The sequence below is a fragment of the Ischnura elegans genome, chromosome 1 (assembly GCF_921293095.1).
Source record: "Ischnura elegans chromosome 1, ioIscEleg1.1, whole genome shotgun sequence".
In the NCBI taxonomy this organism is placed as follows: Eukaryota; Metazoa; Arthropoda; class Insecta; order Odonata; family Coenagrionidae; genus Ischnura; species Ischnura elegans.
In genome coordinates, this window is record NC_060246.1 from 42,434,272 (window position 1) to 42,456,109 (window position 21,838).

The window sequence follows — 21,838 nt, forward strand, 5'->3', positions numbered from 1 at the left end:
TTATCTACCCTTCCCTTACTGTTAAATCCCCTTGACCTTCGGGACTCTATTTTCCTTCATTGAGTCTAATCCCCGAATGGCTACCAGTCAACTGTCGTGAAAGCTCTGCGAATAGGCTGCCAGAATCATTAAAAACAGTGTTGCGATTAAGGCTCGATGTGATAAAACAAATTCATATGATGTGAAATATAGGCATTTTCTACTTGGAGTGCTTGAATAAGTTGTGTTCAATACAACGCGTTCCAACTAACTCTCGGTATCACCCACACGATTTGGATTTTCTAATTTGATTTAAATTTATATTGATTAAAATGATTGAAAGAGAGTTATGAAAAAAAGAAGGAATGAAGGTATTTTTCAGGTGAACCACGATAAAAACTATGCACCTCCGTGGAAAATTTCTATTATTTCAATTAATACCAGTTACATCCCAGCACGGATTCCAATGCTAAGGAAATCCAATGCATTAAATTCAACTCCTCGGGCACAAAGAGACAGCAAATTGGTACTCGACCCGACCGGCCTCCCCGTAAAACAACACCTCATGACGCCGAAGCCACTCGCGCATCCGACCGAGCCGTGGATTCATTCCGTAATCGAAATTCATTCCGTTAATATCGATCACGCGCCCGTGAAAACTTAAACCGTGGTCCCACGGAGGGAATGAAAAAATAAAAACGAGAGAGAGAGAGAGAGCCAAGGGTGAAGCGGAACTTCCGGGAAGGGAAAACTGACAACAAAAAGGCCCGGATCGATCAAGGGTTGCCAGAGGATGAAAGAATTAGGGAGCGAGGGAGGGTGGGGGATGGTATGAAGGGGAAGGAGGGGGCGAGAGTAAAAGGTGGGTAATAATGAGGAAGCGAGGGAAAGACTGCGAAAGAAAATATGGAGTGAAGAGGAGGAGGGGAGGTACCACGTGCGTAAGTGGACGAGGGGGGGAAGGGGAGGCAATGAGCAGGAGTCAGGGGGAGGGGGAGGAGGGGCAGTGTGCGAATGAAGGCGAGGTGGCGATTTCGAAGCGAAAACGAAGTCGTGAGAGGGAAGGGCGGAATGCACGAATATTACAATAACAAGCAGGCCAACCGGCGTTGCGCGGGAAGGATAGTACCCCGAGAAGTTTGGAATTCAGGGTCACATCGAAGGATTTTCATGTAAATGAACAAAGCAGGTATGATGATGGTAAACATATATAAAAGCAAGCAATAAAAAAAAACGATTTCCATATACCGCGCGCGGGATCAAATTATACCCCGCTCCAAAACATTGATCATTACGTGTTTCTGCACCTGCGTGGACCAAAAACGTCGTGTGAACGCTTATCCCGACAAAAAAGGTTTTGCACCAAGAGGATTAATAGTTAAGCGTAGAATCCTCAGAATTACACCCTACGAGAGTGTTAAGCGCTTCGCCTGCCTGGCTGAATGGCCAAGCATAGAAGTTGTATGACGTGACGTAACAAACGGTAACGTCAAAAAGAAAACGACGCATTTCATCCGTTTCATTTCATTTCATCCGTGGGAGCATTTCATCCGTTACGTCGCGACGTAACGGATGAAATGCTCCCACGTACCAACTTTTGTGGCAATCCGTGCACCCGTATGGAAAATGCATAGCGGACAGACAAACAGACGTCCTCCTTTTTGTATATAGATAACGATAGCTGTGTTGTTTCATGCCACGCATTTTTGATTCACAAGTCAGCACTCACGTAGCCGATGGGCAAATCGATCCGAATTTCACGAATAATTAGGCTATAATTAAAGCTGACAACCGATATTTATGCCCGGGATGATTTAATCTATTAAAATTCGTAACTTTTTAGAGCTACTCCTAACCATGGTTAAGTGATACGTATATAATATTAAAATAATTTCAATAATAAATAAATAATAAAAATTGTAAATAAAGTAGTCATTATATAAATTCAGAATGAATGGATCACTCACCTCATCCCTGTGCTGCGGACATTTTTAAAACCGATTAAAATACGCCAATTGCAGTAACAAAAATCAAGATTCAATGGCGTCTCCTGTATGCAATCCATATGGTGGAATGAATTGGAAGAGCCGACGACCGAAACACAGGACTCCCGTGATTCGCGAAAATGCACACTTTCATGGGGAGAGAAGTCATGCGGAAACGCTATGTTCCTACCGACCTGCCTGCCTAAGGGATTGAGACCGCAGAGAATTGGTTCCCCGAACGGGATGCGAGTTCTAGTCTGGGAGAAACCACGAAGACAATCACAGCTGCCTGAAAAAGGCACACTAGGCACTGCTAGAAAAAGGCCCAACAGCACAAAAGTTGTGGGCATCCACGCCGGCATTCATTAGATTACTATATAGAAAATCTCGGAAATTGGACTACTTTGTCCAAAAACTAAATGGTATCGACAAAGACGGATTGGTAGAATATGACTGATTTTTAATCCATGTGATTGAATACACCAAGAGAGCATACTGTTAGTTAGCTTAGGGTATGCTTTATCATGCTGCATCATTCTCAGTCATTAATTCAAATTCGAAAACAAATATGGCACTATTAGATTTTTTCCCTCCACTTCATTCTCCACCTCCATCGAGTTTTTGATTTGCAGAATTAATTCAAATATCATTTAATGTACTATAATATAGCTGTGCATGGATTGTTACGGAGGGCGATACCTCATCGTCTCTTTTTGCACTTTCCATGACTTGAACAAACAACGGAGCAGCATGATAGTATTTCCATTTCCTATTTGTTTTTTTATCTTTTTATTTTCATTTTTCTAATATTATCCAATGTTCTTGAATGGAACCTCAAGATTATCATATTTTCGTTACATATACCGAATTCAAATCGATTGAAACAAGTGGGATCTGGACAGTGGTGTAGTGGTGGTTTTCCGCGTTACAACCCCCCACCCTTGAGCTTTTAAAAGAGGCACCAAAAACGAGTAAAATGGCGTCAATAAATAAAACCATAGTATACATACTCTTTTTGAGTCCTAAAAATTGCGTTTTCACCATCAAAAATTCCATACGTTTTCCAGGGGAGGACCCCCGGACCCTCTTTGCCCTGGGGTTTTTCATGTACTCCGGAAGAGCCCCGAAATCTCCGGTAAACCCCCCCCCCCCTCATTTCAAAATCTACGTGGCTACGCCACTGGATCTAGAAACAAAGCCCTTTTCCACTGCTAAGGCACTATGGTAAAAGATAAAACGACTATTTAAGGGAGGATTTTTGAAAGTGATCCATTGCAACCACTGAACTACAGGGAAAGCAGATCGTAATACCTGATAAAACAAGTTAAAGTAAAATAAAAATATATAGTCTAAAATTGACAAAAAATCAATTTAGATTAATAGGAAACTCATACAACATCGTATCCTGTAATGAACTTCGATTTTTAACCCGATCGAAGCACAACAACCGAGGCTCTCGATAAAAAATCCACTCCTCCGCAGCGAGTGGAACTTCCACACCCAATCTCCGATCATGATTATGCCTCTGGATCATTAAAGGAAAAAATAATGCATGCATGCAAAATCAAGAATTCGATCAGGAAGATACGAGAACTGAGTGGCTGGGAAAAAAGTTCGGGGAGATGCACAATCTCGCGTTGTCCATTCAGATGCGGGCCTGAAAGCGGGAGGGGAGGGTAGGAGCAGGGGCAGAGAAAGGGTTGCGAGGAAGCGAGGGAGGAAGCGACAGGAGAGGGAGCAAAAGAGTGTCGCCGGGCGATAACTCCCTCGGAATGCCATTATTGTCTGGCGCGGCTAAACAAAAGGAAGCCCCGAAACAAGCATCGTGCCCTCCCTTGATTTAGACCCCCTCCGCGCCATTCCGTTAACTGCCTCAGCCAGATAAACAGCAAAAGGGGGCGGGGCTGTTTTTTTTGCCGAGCATGGGGAAGGAAAACGATCGACGAAAATGACTCCTCAGGCACACGTTTACCCAAAGTCGTGAGAAAGATCATCGTGCAAGACCAGTTAACATGGCCAAAAATAGGGGTTATATCTGCTAATGAGGTGGTAAGGAGAACGGCGATTAAGCAACTAAGTCATCAGGGCATAAAGAAACACTTGGAACACCAAAAACATACATAATTGGAATAATAACGCACAGTGGAGGATCCAGGGAGTAAGATGGATATTGTCGCCCTATTCCAAGAGTTTTTGTTTCCGCTTAGGCCTTTAGTTGAACACTTGAAAAATGATCGTCATCTACAGATGAAGCCCCGAATTTAACCCTATAGGTATAGGAACACAACGAAAAATCAAACACATAATAATTTTTTAAATTTTCACCCGCAGGACCAAAATAAAAACAAGCTTCTCTATGCATTTCATATTATCTAGTTATTTAGCACTTTAAGTTGCCTTACCTCCCCGGAAGTCACCCAATAACACTTAGGTCTGGATCCACCCCTAAGAACGAATAACGCAAGTTCGAGGGACCAAAATTAAAACACGCCATAAGCAACTGAAGTTGATAAACTAACTGTTAAATGCCAAAAAATAATATTCTGTTGGATATCGTATTAGACGAGTGAATTATGGGGGTACGGTAATCAAGGTGGAAGAAAATTGGATCATGGTCCTAGAGTCCCTAGTCCAAATTCGGGTTTGGACATTCCTGAACAAAATGCTAGTGGTGTGACTGGTTGGTTTAGCTTCTGAGACTGGTGGCTAGAGGAAAAATAACAACCTCATATGCTGTCAGAGAGAAGTCACAGGGAAAAAATATTTTACAAAAATATTGAAAAAATATTCTCAAATTAGATTATGTAAAATTGGAGTCTCATAAAAAATCACCTTCACTTTAATATTCCTTATGAATATTCCTGGCATTTGTTTCGTAATCAACTATGAATTTTATCTATTTGATGATACACCGGACATCATTCGCAAAATTAGCACAATATTTTTACTTCTGACTGAACCTTTTTAGTTTCCACAGACAAAGTCGGGGGAAATGTAACCTGCAAATATAGAAAGTCATCTACCTGACCCTCCCTTATCGGAAGACATTTTCTGTTCCTTCCTTTAATCACGTTAGAAATACTAACCTTACTCTTTCATTAGCACTTAAGGCCGCAGTGGAATTATGGGGCATGGAGTGCAAGTAGATAGGTGTTACCACGGATATAAGTTGGAGAGATATACCACGTTTCTTCACCTTGCCGATTAATTCTTTGCTCACTAGTGTTTACCTTAAGAGGGAAGATAATACGACGTTCGTGCCCAAAAGCTCGTACCAATTGGTGTGGGCATTTGTATGCACCGATTTACAAAGCTGTATTCTGTAAAAACTGAATGTAATTAAGATTCGAGGTCCTTAAAAACCTTAAAGAATTCTTTCTCCTAGAGTTCCAAATTTCATTATTCAAGTAATAGAAATATAAAATTTTAGGGATCAAGTAAATCACTAACCCGGAGTGTTTGACAATTGAAACTTCAAATGCGCAATGGATAATTTTTCGCACCTAACGTTGTCACAAAGAATTCGACTAATTGTGAAGTTTAATAATAGTTTTCCACTCGAAATCTGAACCGCCGCCATCTCGACACCTGTATGCACACTATTACCTGATGGTATTTGAAAAGTGCGTGATGTTCCGTAAAGTGTAAAACTTCCCGTTTTTATCCCATACCCCCTCCCCCCTTTTAGACGCATTTCCTTAGTAGACTTTTGTTCCCGCCTTAAAGGGAAAACGAAAGTGCGCGCGCGATAGGGGCCAAGGGCGAGAGGGAGAGAGTGTCTAATGGGCCTCGTCGCAAAAATCAATCGGGCCCGCGTGGCGGCGAGAGGAGTTCTGGGAAGCGAAGCCCCATGCCTCCTCCCGACATATTCCCCTCCTCCCCTCACAACTATCCGTCCCCTGGTGGATCCTACCCACCGTCACCGCCTTTCTCCTTTCTTCCTCGCGGTGAGGGTAGTTTGGGCTGGCTCCCTTGGGGGGCTTCTTCACTCCGCTGTCCCGAGTTCTTCCGTTGAGTAATTCCAAACGTGGGCCTCCAGGAGGTTCCCCGAGGACTGAGAATAAATCACAGCTTCTAACGGCCCACTAATACCGTCTAAGATTTTTTTGTGCATACACATATGGACGAACATAATGCCAAGGAGGTTGTAAATATACTACCTCCTTGTATAACGCAAATTAATGATTAGGTTGGCGAGTAACTCTTTTAGAGTTATATTTTTTCATGAATCAATCAATAATTTAGTCTCCTTTGTTGTTTACAACTTTATTCCAACGTTCAACAAGGGTTTCAATACCTCGTTGGTAGAAATCACCTGTTTTAATATTCGTCCTTCAACAAAATCAACTCGGCGATAAGAACAAAGTGCGTCTTTATGGTATAAAATTCCTTTTTTGAACTTGGCATACCAATCACGAGCGGTTATTTCAGCTATTGCACCCACTCCATGCACGGCGCAAATGTTGCGAGAAGCTTCTCTGGTCTTAGAAGCTTGACTAAAAGCAAAAACAAGGACGTGCCTAAAATTCTGATTTATCTCAACTTGACATTCCATCTTAACGATATGAAAAGTAACAGTAATTCATCTTTAAAAATATATAAAAAATATATTCCTGTAGAAACAAATATTCTGTTTGGAAAGCTATAAAACATTTTACCAAACACATTTAATGGCATGCGGAATGTTAAAAAACGGCAGGACCTTAGTTTCCAACGTAATATAACGTGCTTCTTTAATATTCAAATAAAAAATTCTTTCCATGCCGACAAAATGGAGTAAACATTCCCCCCACCTTAGCAAGAGAGGATCGATTGGCGGACGAGTGTCGATGCCAAACAAATTGATTAATTAGGAATCACTGGTGAGGACCTGGGGGTGATTTCTTTTACATGCATATAGGGTTTCAACCGCATAATTTAGAACCTGCTCCGAAAGCCTGAAGCCTCACTTATTTCTGCCCCCATCCGGACGAACTCTTACACCATTCGTATCTCTTATAGGATTACTTCAAATCAACATTCTCACTTTTTTCAACGCTTTAATTAAGTACCCTCGCGCCCCTTTACCGGAAACCTCTGCGCCGGAGACCCGCAATGGCTATCCTTTCAATTCACAATCAGGAGGGTGAAGCGGCTTTCATCAAATATTAGGCCACGAGTTCAGATACCTGTGGTAAAGGCAATGCACAAATAAATATAGCTCAACCAAGGCATTACACAAGTGATATTTCACGTATGGTATGGTGAATTTTATGGGCCATTCGTGAATTGATTGGGGGGTATTCCATTAATTAAGTGAGGTATTTATAAGGGTAGGGGGCAAGCTGATTCTCACCCAATCTCATGTGGGGGCGAGAGGGGGTCCTGGTAACTGTCACATATTTTTTTTTCCGCAAGAAACAGTAAAAAATATTACTATAGACTTCGGTCTTAGTAATCTGAAATACTATTCTTAATTAATCTTAAATAAAAATAATCAAACCAATTTCTTTTTTATAAATCTAACTTAATGAAGCATAAATAACGTATTTACACTTAAAATACGCATTTCAAACGATCTCACGTGAGATTAGAGGGAGGGGGTCGAGCTAGATCTCACGATATCTCACCAAGGGGCGAAGGGGGTTTAAAAAAATCGCCAAAATCACCTCACACAATTAATGGACGCTCCTTTATAGTCTCGAAAGAGTACCCTGCAACTATCAACAATTAAAAAAAATTCTTTCGCTAGCCCGCCGATATATCAAGAATGACCAGAGAAATATTCTACGTAAAGGTACTACCGCCACTAACAGTAACAAGCAATGTACTCCAGATTTACAGTAAAAATTAACGAATTAAAAATGAAAGAGAGTGAAAAATAATGCCCAGTAGGTATTTTTGACCCATGCCGCGTGGATCGAAAAGATTTCTCTGCATTCCTACTCGTGTTATCTTAACCTTTGCTTAGGCATATTTTGGAGACTCAACAACCGTATTATTACCGTTATATTAACCGCGGTATTGTCGATGCTACGGTGGAACAGTAGATACTGTTGCAAATTTGATTTGAATGTACTGAAACCAAGTGGCTTTTAAAAAAAATTTAAAAATAGATGACGGCAGACTTATGCCAAAGTAGATGAATGCATGATAGAGACGCATCGATAAATATTTCAACTTGTAGTGAAGGATGGTTTTGGGTGTCAAACCACCCTACCCACTCTCCAGATCATAAAATTATCAGTACCAATTCTGATTCATATTGAAATTGTAATTAGCACTATTGTTCTATTATTTACGTACAATTCTTTATATTTTATATGCGTTGCAGTTTTTATAAATAGTATCCATCGCGTGATGTCATAACGATACGCGTAATCATAAAATACTCATCAACAAACACTTCATACGCTCGATTTACCACGTAATAAAAAATTTAATACGATATATACCTACTCATAGATTCAATTCACTACATAGTTGCTACTTTAAATGGCATACGAAAATCGACAAAGGTGACTAATGGAATTTAAGAGTGCTCATCCAATGATCCATGCAATTGCATTCGATGACGGAATTATGTTCAGCTTGTTTTACGATGATAAATTGTCATTATTCTATTTCCTAAAGAAGTACCTTCAACCATTTAAACGTACCAATATAGACCCAGAATTGTTTTCATTAAATAATATTGAGTTTTCATTTAAATTTATTGTAAATAGTCCCAGGAGCCCGAGAAAAATGCTTTTAAAATCCTTTGTGATAGTAGTAATACCCTGGGATGAAAAATACCTATTTGCACGAAGCGGCAAATGATTTGAAACTGGATATAAATGTTTATTTTTCAACTGGATGAATGAGATGCAAAATCCAACAAGCATCAAAAGATGGAGAGCGAAAAAATCATGATGAATGGTTATAATTATAATAAGAAAAATCGAGGGATGCCAAATTGATACAATGCTACATAGAATATCAAGGATAAATCATGTATTTAAACAATAATTTAAAGTTGCAATGAGATAGTGGGCTAGTGAAACAAAGTTATTATTCGTGATTAAGTTATAATAAAAAAATGTAAACAACGCAGTTTTTTACGCACGTGTAGCGTTCTCACAGCTTGCTGTTAGGTAAGACAAAAATAAATATTTCGGCACGAATGTCATCCTAAACAGCATCTACATTTTTTTTCATTCTTGCCTTCCCTCTGAGACGGAATCAAATACATTCTTAGGCCATCTGTGACTGCTTAACTCCTTGAGAGGCTCAACCACGCCTCAGAAAACTGAGAAATCCGAGAATGGAGCCGAGAAAAAACCGTGGATGAGTAGATGGAGGGGGGCGAAAGAAAAAGCTGCGGCATTGAGGCGATGGAGACGGAGGACAAGAGGCGCGCGAAACGAAGCAGGACGCGGACGAAGGCTATTGAAGCAATTCAGAGAAGAAGCGCGAAAGGGAAGGAGAAAGCCTCAAAGAGAGCAAAAAATGGAACGCCACAAGATTTTTACTATGAAGACGAATGACTTAGTAGTAGCATTTCCTCGTTCCCTAACCCTAGCTCCTTTTGCCCAGATGACCATTAATGGTGTGAAGCCGTTTCGAATCAGAAACACAAAAAGTTCTAGCTAGGATGAGTCACGGTGATGAAGAATACAAAAAGTTACCAGTTATAAATAGATCCAACAAAATAGACCTCCTCGTGGACAAAAATTCTTCTCTGCGAGCATTTTTTATCCAGACGCAACAGCGCGGTACGGGACACAAAATCATTGTTTACATTCAAACGGCAATTACGTTTCTCCCCAGAAAACAAGGATATATTTTCCTGGTGAATTGAAACACACTCAAATATAAAGGGTCAACAATATGAATGGGCTTTTTATTTCTCTTCGCCGTTTTCTAGTTAAAATCCACGGCATCAAAAATGCTTTCCCGAGAAAATTAAAAATAATAATAGCTTAATGTAATCGAATATTAAAATATGAATAAGGTATATATTTAGATTAAAGCAATACATCCCAAAATGCAAAAAACAGGCCAAACCAGCATTAATTTTAACTTAAAAATTGCCGAAAAAACAGACTAGTTATTCCCATTCACTTTTGGAACTTAAAATTATTTATTACTAATGGGGTGAGAGAGAGAGGAAAACACAAAATCAAGTTCACACAAAAACAGGTTGGCGGCAAGAATGGAATCACCAGTCCAAGGAAAAAAGCAGTCTTCTTTAAATATGCCTTTACCTCTAAATTATTTTTATACATATCAATTGAAAATCATAATGATTAGAATTTTTAGAACCAAAGCCTGCTTTAGAAGATTAAAAATATGCTAATGACCACTGTTTTTAAAGCCAATCATTTAAGTAGTAGATTCAGTATATTTTCACTCAAACTCAAATCAGAAATCGGTGCTTTACTCAGTTTATTCATTCTGCCTTTAAGTTTTAACATAAAGCAACATGAAATTAGATAGGACTTCACATGGATTTGATTCCAACTGAATAGTATAGACCAATCATTTCTTTATAGGGTGGTTAAAAATCATAAGAGAATTCCAACTGTCGTCAGCTATTGTGGGCGACTTAAATAATACAAAATCATTCAACAGGCAAAGAAAGAAATATCTCACTATCACTTCCATACATATTCACTGAGTAAGGATTTTTTTACATATTTTTCATAAAATTATGGAATATTTTTTCAATTATTGTTTCCGCAAAGCGCTTAATGTGATTAATGTCACTTTCACAAAAATATTCTAAATCGGACAACGAATTCATTATAAGAGACTCGAGTATTTTAAAAAAATCCTCTCCAGTGAAAACAATGTAAACCTTGGAATGCAATTCAGAAAATATTTATATCCTACTCTATGGTAATAAAATATGCTATATAATGGTTTACTAAAACTCGAGAAAAAAATCGACAAATGAAAGATAAAGATAATGCCTAAAGATTACGGATGAAACATTTGATCGACTGAAACAATTCTATGGAATATTAAAAGATTCCATTCTACGACGTGATATCAAATGCGAGGGCGCATGTGCAGTGTATTGATCCGGAATGCTACCAGCGCCTTAGTCTCACACTGGATTCCTGGGATCCGGACATTGAAAAGCGGTGTCGAAATATGAAACTATTAGCATGCGACAACACAGACTAAGAGCGTATATTGGCGCCAAACAAAAAGCCTTTGAGGCCTAAATGCCAAATTCTTAGGAAAACTAGAGTGTATGTTAAGCCAAAATTATCGAAGATACGTCGCAAGATCGTTATAATAGCAGATGGGTCTTTGGGAAAACGAAATTTATCCGGGAAAGTATAATACAATGACTGTGAATGGGTGAACACGATTCGATGAATTAATACTGTGGAAAAAAGAGCCACGAGTCATTTTGGAGCAGCACGAGCCAACCTCTTGCGGAGATGTTGATTTCACTGTCAGAGCTAAGCCGGTTCGTACCGAAAGTAATGATAAGTTTTGCATACTCTTTGCGCTTGGCGCTGAAAGAATGACTGTGGATAAAAGGATGAAGAATCTCATGTCTAAAACTTTACAGATACCGATACTACATGAGAAGTTACATTTAGGTATCCGAGATAGAAAATGCGGGAGTATAGCTACGGCTCATAAATTCAATGAGCGATCGAGGAAGTCTATGTGATGAAGTCTATAAGTCTCTTACATAATTTTACCCGCGCGGTATCCCGAGAAGAGTTTGCACTATATGATGAATTTGGCGATGACGAACAAATGCGCTAATAAAGCGAACTTTCATATCACCTGAAAAGAGAATTCAGATTTAATATCTGCAGATAGTGATTACAACCACGCTCTTCTTCTAAGCACCTGGCATATTTTGGAGCAGCAAAACTTCAACTTAACAAAATAATTCTCAAATGCACAAATAAACCGCACGATTGAGTTTTTACGTGAAAATAGTGATCCCTAACATTATAATCAAGCCACCGCATCTTGCATTCAATGCGATATTTTAAAACATTCTCGATTGTTTGTGGAGGACGATCAAAAACTAAATTGACCAATTTCCTTCAGTCTTCAGTAGGGCAGCGTTCAAAAGGAAATGGAAACTTTACAGCTACAAGGATAGGAAGTTATAAGAATTAGCATTGATAAGTGAAGACCAATAATCAGGTTTAAATTTTTTAGGAGAACTTAGAATAGCTCCAGGGCGCTTTATTGAAAGTCACATTCTCATACATTTTGTAACAATAGGGTGGTTTCCTATTATTTTTTTATTGACTTAATCGAAAGATTATTACTCCTGGAGTACGTATTTCACGCTTTTAGATTTTTAAATGACGATATCTATTTTTCGCGATTAAATGAAAAGTGAAAATTTTCAAGCGCGCGAAAACGCGACGCTCAAGTATGAATGTCGGGAAATATCTCCGTACGTCGTATTTCTGGTTCCCCCTCCCGCCCGGTGAGGTGACCTTGAGGCGAGGCTTAGCGCTGATACGTCGCAGGCTGCCAGCGGGTAGCCGAGTACCTTGCTGAATGGTAGCACTTGGCTTAAAAAAAGGTTTATTAATACCTTATCAAACGAAGAAAACTTTCCGACCTTAGCCAGTTTTAGTAGGTGATTATTAACCCATTAATGCCCAGAAGATTTTTTTCAAAAATTTTTACTTTTTTTGCTTAAATTATGATTAGGCATCATACCTGATGCGGGAAAAAATATTTTAAAAAATCTCTAACATTTGCATAGTACTTAGTCCTACACGTATCTTAAGATACATCTGGGCACTTAAGGGGTCAAAAATGCACATTATCATTTAATTGTGTTTATACACGTTTTTGCTATATAATTCATTACCCATGCCTTCATCAGTAGTTTTTAATACTTGAATTTGAATTATTATGCATCAAATAATATAATTTTGAGTATTATTATAGTATTATAACGTGAACAATTTACATTTGCATTTTGAAATTTTACAGCAGTGTGATACTGTATCCGAGTTTTTTATACCGTAACCTCCCCGTACAACTGACACATCCAAGTCTCATCTGAAATATTGGAACCATCATTTTTATTCCTGATTGTTGTCCGGTAATTTGCCAGGAATTGATCACATATGCCCACTCCACCCATGTGAGAATTGCAGTCCGCGATCGCCAATGGAATTTTAGGAATCAGAATAACAAACAGGAGTTTTCAATTTTTTAAAGTATGCTAATAGTAATCAATTCTGATATGAATAAGTTGTCAGCAAATATGTTTGTACCTGGTGGTAATTTTCACTCATCCACTAGTCCTAAAAGTACTTCTCCTTGACCAAGATCTGTTCTCTGAAGGTTGGCTACAGCATGATAAAGTTTGACTTGATTCGAAAATACACCATAATTTTAACCCTAATCTTACTCGTTTCCTCTAATACATTGCTTGCAGCCATGTCTACCATAGTAGAGGTTGACTGATTCATCCATCAAACAGTATTCTCCAGCGCTTACAATTTTGAAAGTCTAGTTCAAAACCTCAAACTAAGGTTGAACTTTATATATCCTATCCTTGCCATCATTCTTCCCATTATAATAATTATCTGCCAGATGCAAAAACCTTAACATTTCTTCAAACCTGTTCCTTCGCATTGACTGAGAAAGTATTTCGATGGTGCAGTCTGGAGATGACCTCCTATAAAGCCATCAACTAAGTAGACGGTGACCTGAGAGAAGCAATATTCCAAACACTTCATAAATCACTTCGATTTGTACGTACGAAGAATGTACTAACATGTTTAACAATTGTTCATAAAATTTGTCTTGAATTTCTTCTGCTGACAGCGCTGATGTTAAGAGCTATTTCAGATTTGTTTCACCTCTGCTCCATCACTAAGGTACGTCTTCTCTTCTCAGCGGTAAATGGGAGCCCCTATGGTGTTTTCTTGACTTATATAGCAATGGGTGTGCAACAAAAGTAACAAAAAAGTATTTACAGAAGAGACGGTTGAAAAGTTTTTAAAGCGCAGATTCCCCTTATGTCAGGTATATCTTTCGGAGACTCGAATTTGAATACAAAGTACAGAGTTTTTGGTGATGGAGCGTAGTACAAAGTTTCTTTATCAATGTTCACCAAAGTTGCTTATTTCGTACACTGATTTCCGGCTAGCAAATTGGATATTATTGCCAGGGGAAAGTTGAACGAGAAACAAAGTAATCAATCCATTCCACCGTCGGCGATACAGAATACAAGTAATGCCATGACAGCGGCAGATACATATGGCGGGCGAAGGGGGAGCGCGCCCCCCTCTTACGTGGCCGCCCGCATTGCCTAACAGGGCAGAAATTCAATTGTAACTCTTTCATATCATAAGATGGCATTGCCTTGTATATTTAATAATTATATAATATATATAATAATATTAATGCCTTGTTTATAATCATTTTAAATAAAACTTTCCTAAACTTTGCACGTGACTTGATTATTTTTCATTACGATACAAGTAAAGATAGCTCAAGATATCTTTTGTACCCCCCTTGAATTCTTTTCTGTATCCGCTACTGTGCCAGGATAGGTGAATTGATATTGCGAGTATTAGCATTTCCAGAAATCCAATACTGACTCATTTTCTGCTTCCAATGAAGGCACTTTATCACAATTCAAATGAGGATGCACAACAATTCTGAGAAAATTCCTGTTTTGCTGTATTTTCCTAATCGTTCAATATTATACTTCATAAAATGGCAGGAATATAAAACTGTCTTCAATCTATCACATAATTAGGTTTATAAAATTATTACTTATTCGTCTAATCAATAAATAGAATGAAACATACCTATAAGTCAAAACTTGAATTTTTAGTGCCACAAGTGCCCAGACGTATCTTTAGATACGTCAAAACTTTACTGATAAGTTTTGTGATGAGCTTGAAAGAAAAATGATTCTCTTTAAAAAGATAATATTCCTTATACATTTAAAATAAAACAGGTAAAAACTGGATTCAGATAACTCAATGGTTTATGTGAAAATTTAATTTTCACATGACCATAGCGTAGCGATTTCTGAGTAGTTCATGACCAGCCATGTGTAAGTAAGCATAACAATTGCAAATATTGGCTTAAATAATCTATATCACTTGTATACCATTTGAAGACTTTATTCTGTCATATTACGTAAAGAAATCGAATTAAAAACAAACCACAGAGTATTTAGGAATTTTTAAAGTGTGACGTATCTAAAGATACGTCTGGGCATTAATGGGTTAAGACATGTTTCCCTGAGCTCTGTGCCTCATGCATGCATTGGTAACCTCAGACGATGTATAACTCCTATCCTCTCGTGTAGAAACTAGGTCCCTGTGACGTCACGTGGAGTGGAATCGCATGGGCGCCAATCTGGCCTTTTTCAAATGAGGATAAAATTTGACCCTTGACATTCGTCTAAACCGGTATTTCAAAAACCAAATAATTTGTGTATTATGAATACACTAATGGTGGGTAACGTATCGCAATCAATGCCTTTCGTTTTCTTTGATGAAGGAAACTACCCTATTCATGCACACGAGGATCCTAATAACAGTAAGTACTTCTTAATCCGATTATAAATTCTCTCGACATTTTTTCGATACCTATATTTATTTGAGCAGCTCCCAAATAGCCACTTCCAGGAGTATTGAAATTAGAGCTGAAATAAATAAAAAAACCAAGCACTAATATGAAAATGATCTAAATTTATAAATTCCCAAAGCGCTTTCATCAGTGATGAACCTGAAGCGCGAATAATGGAAATGTGGACGTAAAAAGAACATTCACGTTATTCACCACCATAGATTTGAGGGTTACCCTAAGTATTAAGCAAGCACTGTTCAAATTCCTGGAATTTTAGTTATTTTTTTCAATCCTCACAGCCAGATGAACCATGCAAAGTGGATAGTTCCCGGCCATATCTGTAAAGATCAATTCAAAGATTAATTACATGACCGTCTTACTTCATAAATGGACGTACACACGATTAACCTTGAAATCAGTTAACCGTATGATTTCAATATACTCTCATTCCAATGACGTGTTAATGAATTAACACCATCGATATACTGGCCGGTGCGAGTACCCAGTGGCTACCACGGGGGGGGGGGGGGGGGGTTTCCAGGTTACAACGTCCCCCTTGAGCCTTAATAAGAGACGCCAAAAACGAATCCGATGACCTCAATAAATAAATACTTTATTTTAATAATATAAATAATCGAACAAAATTACCGTTTTTGAGTCCTAAAAATCACGTTTTCAACATCAAAAATCCAAAAAATCCCTGGACCCCCTTTCGCTCTGGGGTGTTTTCCATACACACCGGAAGGGCCCTGAAATCTCCGGTAAACCCCCCCCCCCCCCCCCCCCGCCGTTTAAAAATCCTGGCTACGCCACTGTGAGTGCCCATACTTTAAAATTATCAATCAATACACGATTGCGGGCATTCGTTCCTTACGTTGCCATTTCAATCTCTTCAGGTAAGGCTTTAACTGTTCGGATAAAATATATCTCCTAGCAATAATGCCATGCCTGCTCTACAGGATGCGAAGGACTAAAGGAGTATTTGAACGTACACGATACAAATTTATCAGACATTTAACAGACATCATATCAGCGGTTTTGTACATTAATTGAATCACTCCATTTATGTTTAAAACCGCTAAGACCCGTGCCTATAATTTATTAATGTAATTACCATCCATAGAGAACGTAAATTGGTCATATCACGTTAAAAGAACTCATATTTTTAAATCATTGTGAATTCGATTACTCTTGTTCCTACGCATCATTCTCAATCAACTATGAGGTAGTCGGAATTTATTTTTTAATTCGCTAGACGGAAACAACTACTTGCTGACGTGAAATGATTATGCCATCAAGGAGTAAAATGAGCCTCAAATAAAGATGTACCTACACTTAGAAGTAAGTCAGAAACTCAAAAATGATAACCTAAGGAAAAATTGAAATTTAGGTTTACAAGATGTATCAAACGCTAAATAATAGAAGACCCTCTGGTTTTCTTAAAAATTTCATCTTATTTTAATGCATATTCCACGAACTTTTACCAGGAGTTAATAATAAGCGAAATAAAATACTTTATGGACGTACTCTCTGTATACTAAGACGAAAATATATTTCATGACCTAATACAAAAGATATTTTCAATGTCTCTTGTGCAGGGAAAAATAGCGCAAGTACAGGAGTGATACTATGTTGCCCCCAAGCTAAATTAAATGCCGCTACTATACACATTAAAAAATTAAATTACGGCAAAGAAATGAATTGGAAACAATAAAATCAAAAATAGAGAGAAAACTGGAGAAAAATTGCTTGTTGAAATCGGCTCCCTTACTAGTAATAGTAATTCCTCACTAGTAATAGTAATTAAATGAGAATTCTCTTGGGTCAAATTACTTAATCAGAATATCGAAAAGGGAAAGCTCTGGCGATACGACTGATGAGTCGAAGAGAATTGAAATCAAGAGTTAACGGTCCCGTCCGGCAGCGCGTTACCTTCCACGGCTGGCTCCGCTCTTCCAATCGCAAAGCAGCAGGGAACAAAGGAAGGCGACTGCGTACCGGGAGATCTCCGCCATAGTGTCGTCGCGGGGGTCCTTCCAACGCAGTCATCCGCCTCCCATCCGCTCATGGCGCCACAAACGGGGCATTTCCTCATCAACTGCGCCGAAACACAACGCGAGGAGAAAAAGTAATCAGGCAATACTTGGATTGTTCATTTGAGCCTACATGCCACCTTGTACACGGACATCATTGGAAACACTGGATTAAAATTACCGTGGCGTAACAAGGAATATGCTTTATGGGGAATGGGGGGACCTGAGGAGTCGCCCCAGACAACGGGAGGTCCGGGAAAATAAAAAAATGGCATTCCTGGAAATACATTTTACATCACTATGGCACTTAAAATTTGGGCACCACTCGTAAGAAATCATCACAACAGGGAAAACATTTCTTGGGGCTTTGGGGATCTATCCCCTCATCTCCCCCTTAGTTAAGCCATAAGTGGAAATATTCATATCATGCTAAACGTCACATATAATTTCCAACAAGTTGCATACACAACCGGTACTCTATTCCAACTGTAGCAATTTCCAATTTGTGGGAATCGATATCCTCGTTCCATTATGATTTCCATTGCCATTATTTGTAAGTCTTGTATCATGAGTATATCAAGATGATTATGGTAATCACTTCGCCTTCTCCTCCTCTACTATCAGATGGTTGTCAGTTATCGGTTCGGTGTTCCTCCCTCTAACGAGGTGGTCCCAATTCTAAAAATGTTAACGCCACTGCATTATGGCACGCCTTATGATATCACATTTTTAAGTTTTCAAGCAACCACAACACCATGGCTTATCAACAAATGAGAGAAAAACTGAGGCGACGAATAGTAACTTAGTTACTTTTGTATCAGAATACCTAAGGATAAAATATCAACTAACGTCATATTTCACTTTGACAATAAGAGAATTTTTGCTTTAATATTTAAGTTCATGTCGTGACAGACGATAAAACCTCATTTTTACGGATTTATAGCGTCATTTAATTTTTATATAACTCATTTAAAAAAGTATTTTCTTGTTTTTTCATAATTGGCATCTGAGAAATATTTATAAAAACTTCGTTTCATTTATTACAGGTTCCCAAAACCAGATAATGTCCGTGTCAAGTGTTTGCAATTCAAGTTTCCTTTACCATGATCAGAGCAATTAGCTGTCGAGTTTTTGCCAGGAAATTCTTTTGCTTTTTTTTAGTACGGCCTTCGCGCTCTCACAGTATGAAGTGCACCTATGGCATAGCTGTCCCGGGGAGGGGGAAGTGAAGTTATCGTATGAATGTCTTAATTTTCACATTGGCGACTTTGAAGGGATACAAAAGAAACATCCTAAAAGAAAATACAGCCAGAGGCAGGTCCAAGGGACGACTTTAGAAATTGCATCCCTACTCCGAAAATAGTTGAGAAAAAGTTTTTGCAGTTCAAAACCAAGCTTTTATATGCGTAAAAGAGAAGATCTGTTTGCCTGTCCGCTATGCGTTTCCATACGGCTGAGCGGATTGCGACAAAAGTTAGCACTTACGTTCATCTTGTGCTATCAAACCCCGTGGTGCTCCTTTCGGTTGCGTCCGACACGTGCTTTGCGGCGTTTTCTCATTATCGTTTGTCAAGTGACATCATACAACGTTTGCTGTTGTACATCCTGCCAGGTAGGCACACCATTTGACACTATCCAAGGGAAAGCTCTCACTCTCTCTCTCAAGGATACTACACCTAACCAGTGCCGTAGCTATGGGGGAGAATGAGGGGGGTATCGTCCCCACAAAGCCTCCGAAAAATAAAAATAAAATATTTAAAACTATTGTCTAGTTTTGACATATAATAACTGCATCTATTTAAAGTTAAATTTTTACTGCCAAAATGATATAAAAATTATTTCCAGGCATGTCATTTTTCAAAAATTTTCGCGGACACCCGTTACCTGGAGGGTTCCACCACCCCAGTCCATCCCATTCCCCCAAACATATTCCTAGTTACGCCACTGCACCTAACTATTTATTAATCCTCTCGGTGCAAACCTTTTTGCTGGGGTATGCGTTCGTATGACGTTTTTGGTCTTCGCACGTACCGAATCACATAACGGGGTTAGGTAAAAACTGACCCTGTGAGCGGTATACGGAAATCGTTTTTTCTATTGTTTGCTGTTCAATATCTTGCGCTCAACGTCTTCAATTTTTAGTCAAATGTGGGATAAATCAGGGGGTCGGGGTTATCATATATACCGTCACCGTACCGTTCCTTAGTCTAAAAATCTTGCTATGTGACCATGAATTCCAAGTTCTGAGTTCCCCACTTCTCTGGGTGTAATCCTTCCTGAGCAACGCCTGGTGTCCAGCTAGTAATTAATAAATGACGTGCGAGATTCCTCCCAGGCCCACGCGCCGTAACTGTCCGACAGTTAGTACTATGATGGTTTGAGTATTGAAGGTAAGGTCATTTGATGACAGAGATTCTTTCCGGAAATGTATTAAATGGTGTGAGTTCGTGCTACGTAAGATGTATTATGGGTTGTATTCTTCAATTATTGGGCTCCATTTCCGTAAATTTGTGCATAATCCGTCTCTGGGAATAACTCCCCGGAAAATTGATAAAAGCGCCAAGATAAATGCAGAACGTCAGAAGCCTCCAAATTCCTTTAAGGCTTAAAAAAAGTGGTATAAAAATGAAACTAAAATAGTTGAGCAAAACCTGTTGCTCCTGTAAGCTAGGCAAAATTGGCGTTAAAAATATTTTTCGTGGCCCAGGAACCCAATTCCAACCCAATAACACTACCATTTCTGATTAATATGTTTACATGTTGTCTCAGTCATGATTTTCCCCTTGTAAGCTATTTGATATCTTGACATAAAAAAATGACTTCACAAAAAGAATTACTTCTCAAAAAGAGCACTTAGGCATCTATAAATAATCTTCCTGGCACCTGACACACCTATACTTTATGCCCCTTAGTGCTACCGATACGCCTGTAGAAATTTTGGTATCTTTTTCATCCGTGACCTCTGTAATGAGACATTGTCGTCTACTCAGAGGCCGGAGGGAAAATTGAGCGATCGAATGGATTATTTGCATGATTGTTTTTTATTGCAAATGTATACTTTCACCCGAGTATGCATAGACTTGAATCTACCTCACCGAAAATTATTAATAGCAATAAATGGAGCGAGTAACTTCCCCAACCATTATCCATCGCTATCGATCATCTGTTGCGAAATATTACGTCGGTTTGTTCATGAACAACCCCCTTCATCTTGAGGATTCGAGCCATCAATCTTTCGTGAATTCACAGCATCGTTGTGTCTCATCCATCTTCCTAGGTTTCCATCCCCATCCCTTGAAACGTTTACCTAGTGCCTGTCTTCAGGGACGAATTTAACGGCTTGAATAGGGTTCAGACTGCCGGAAGGAAGTGAGAAGGCACAGCAGTTCCTGGCCAAATACCCATACTTTAATATTAAGGCATTACATTGCAGAAAAATTATAACAAAATTGCATTAATGACGACCTTAAAGGTAAGGGTTCAATTCAATAAATCCCACGAGGCACGCAGCCGGGAATTTCCATAAGGAGACGGGGACGCGGGGTTCGCCAACTTCATGGGAGCATACCATGCCTTCGGGAGAGGGGGATTTTTCATATCCGAGCAGAGCCTAGGGCAAGGGTCTTCAACCCGTGGCCCCCCGGCTAATTTCTTGCGGCCCCTAGAGGCTAAATAAAATATTGTATCGCGAACCAAATATCGACACACAAGTCAAAAATCGCATTTATTGATTGAATTTTTTTACCAATAAAGATTATTGCACCTTGAAATTATGCTTTTTATTATATTGATTTGGCGGTAAAGTGACGTGGAGCATTGTGGCTCTACGGACTATGTGAAGTCGATTTTTGGCCCTTGCAGTAAATAAAGGTTGAAGACCCCAAGTCTAGGATGTCAAAAATGTTATAAATCTAATCCTTGAATTTTCTGCGCCGGACAGTGCCCAGTTTTATCTCTTCACATTATAGTAAGTTTAATGTTTCCGTTATTACGGAACCATAACTTTTCCCGGCCCCAAACAGATTTTCATCGCAATTAGATTTCAACACAACAACAATAGTTAAATGTAAAATTACGTATAAAAGTTTTCGTTAAGTTTATAGACATTTCTCAGTTCATCATTTATCCGGCGTGATCCAAGCATGTAAGAAAATGAATTAAAGGTAATCAACGTAGGATAAAACATTTCGAGAGGGGCTACAGTCCTCTCGACTTCCCTCGCCCAGAACTACGGGCATTGACCATATAGCCGTCCGATCCAGGATCATAAGTAATTCTGGG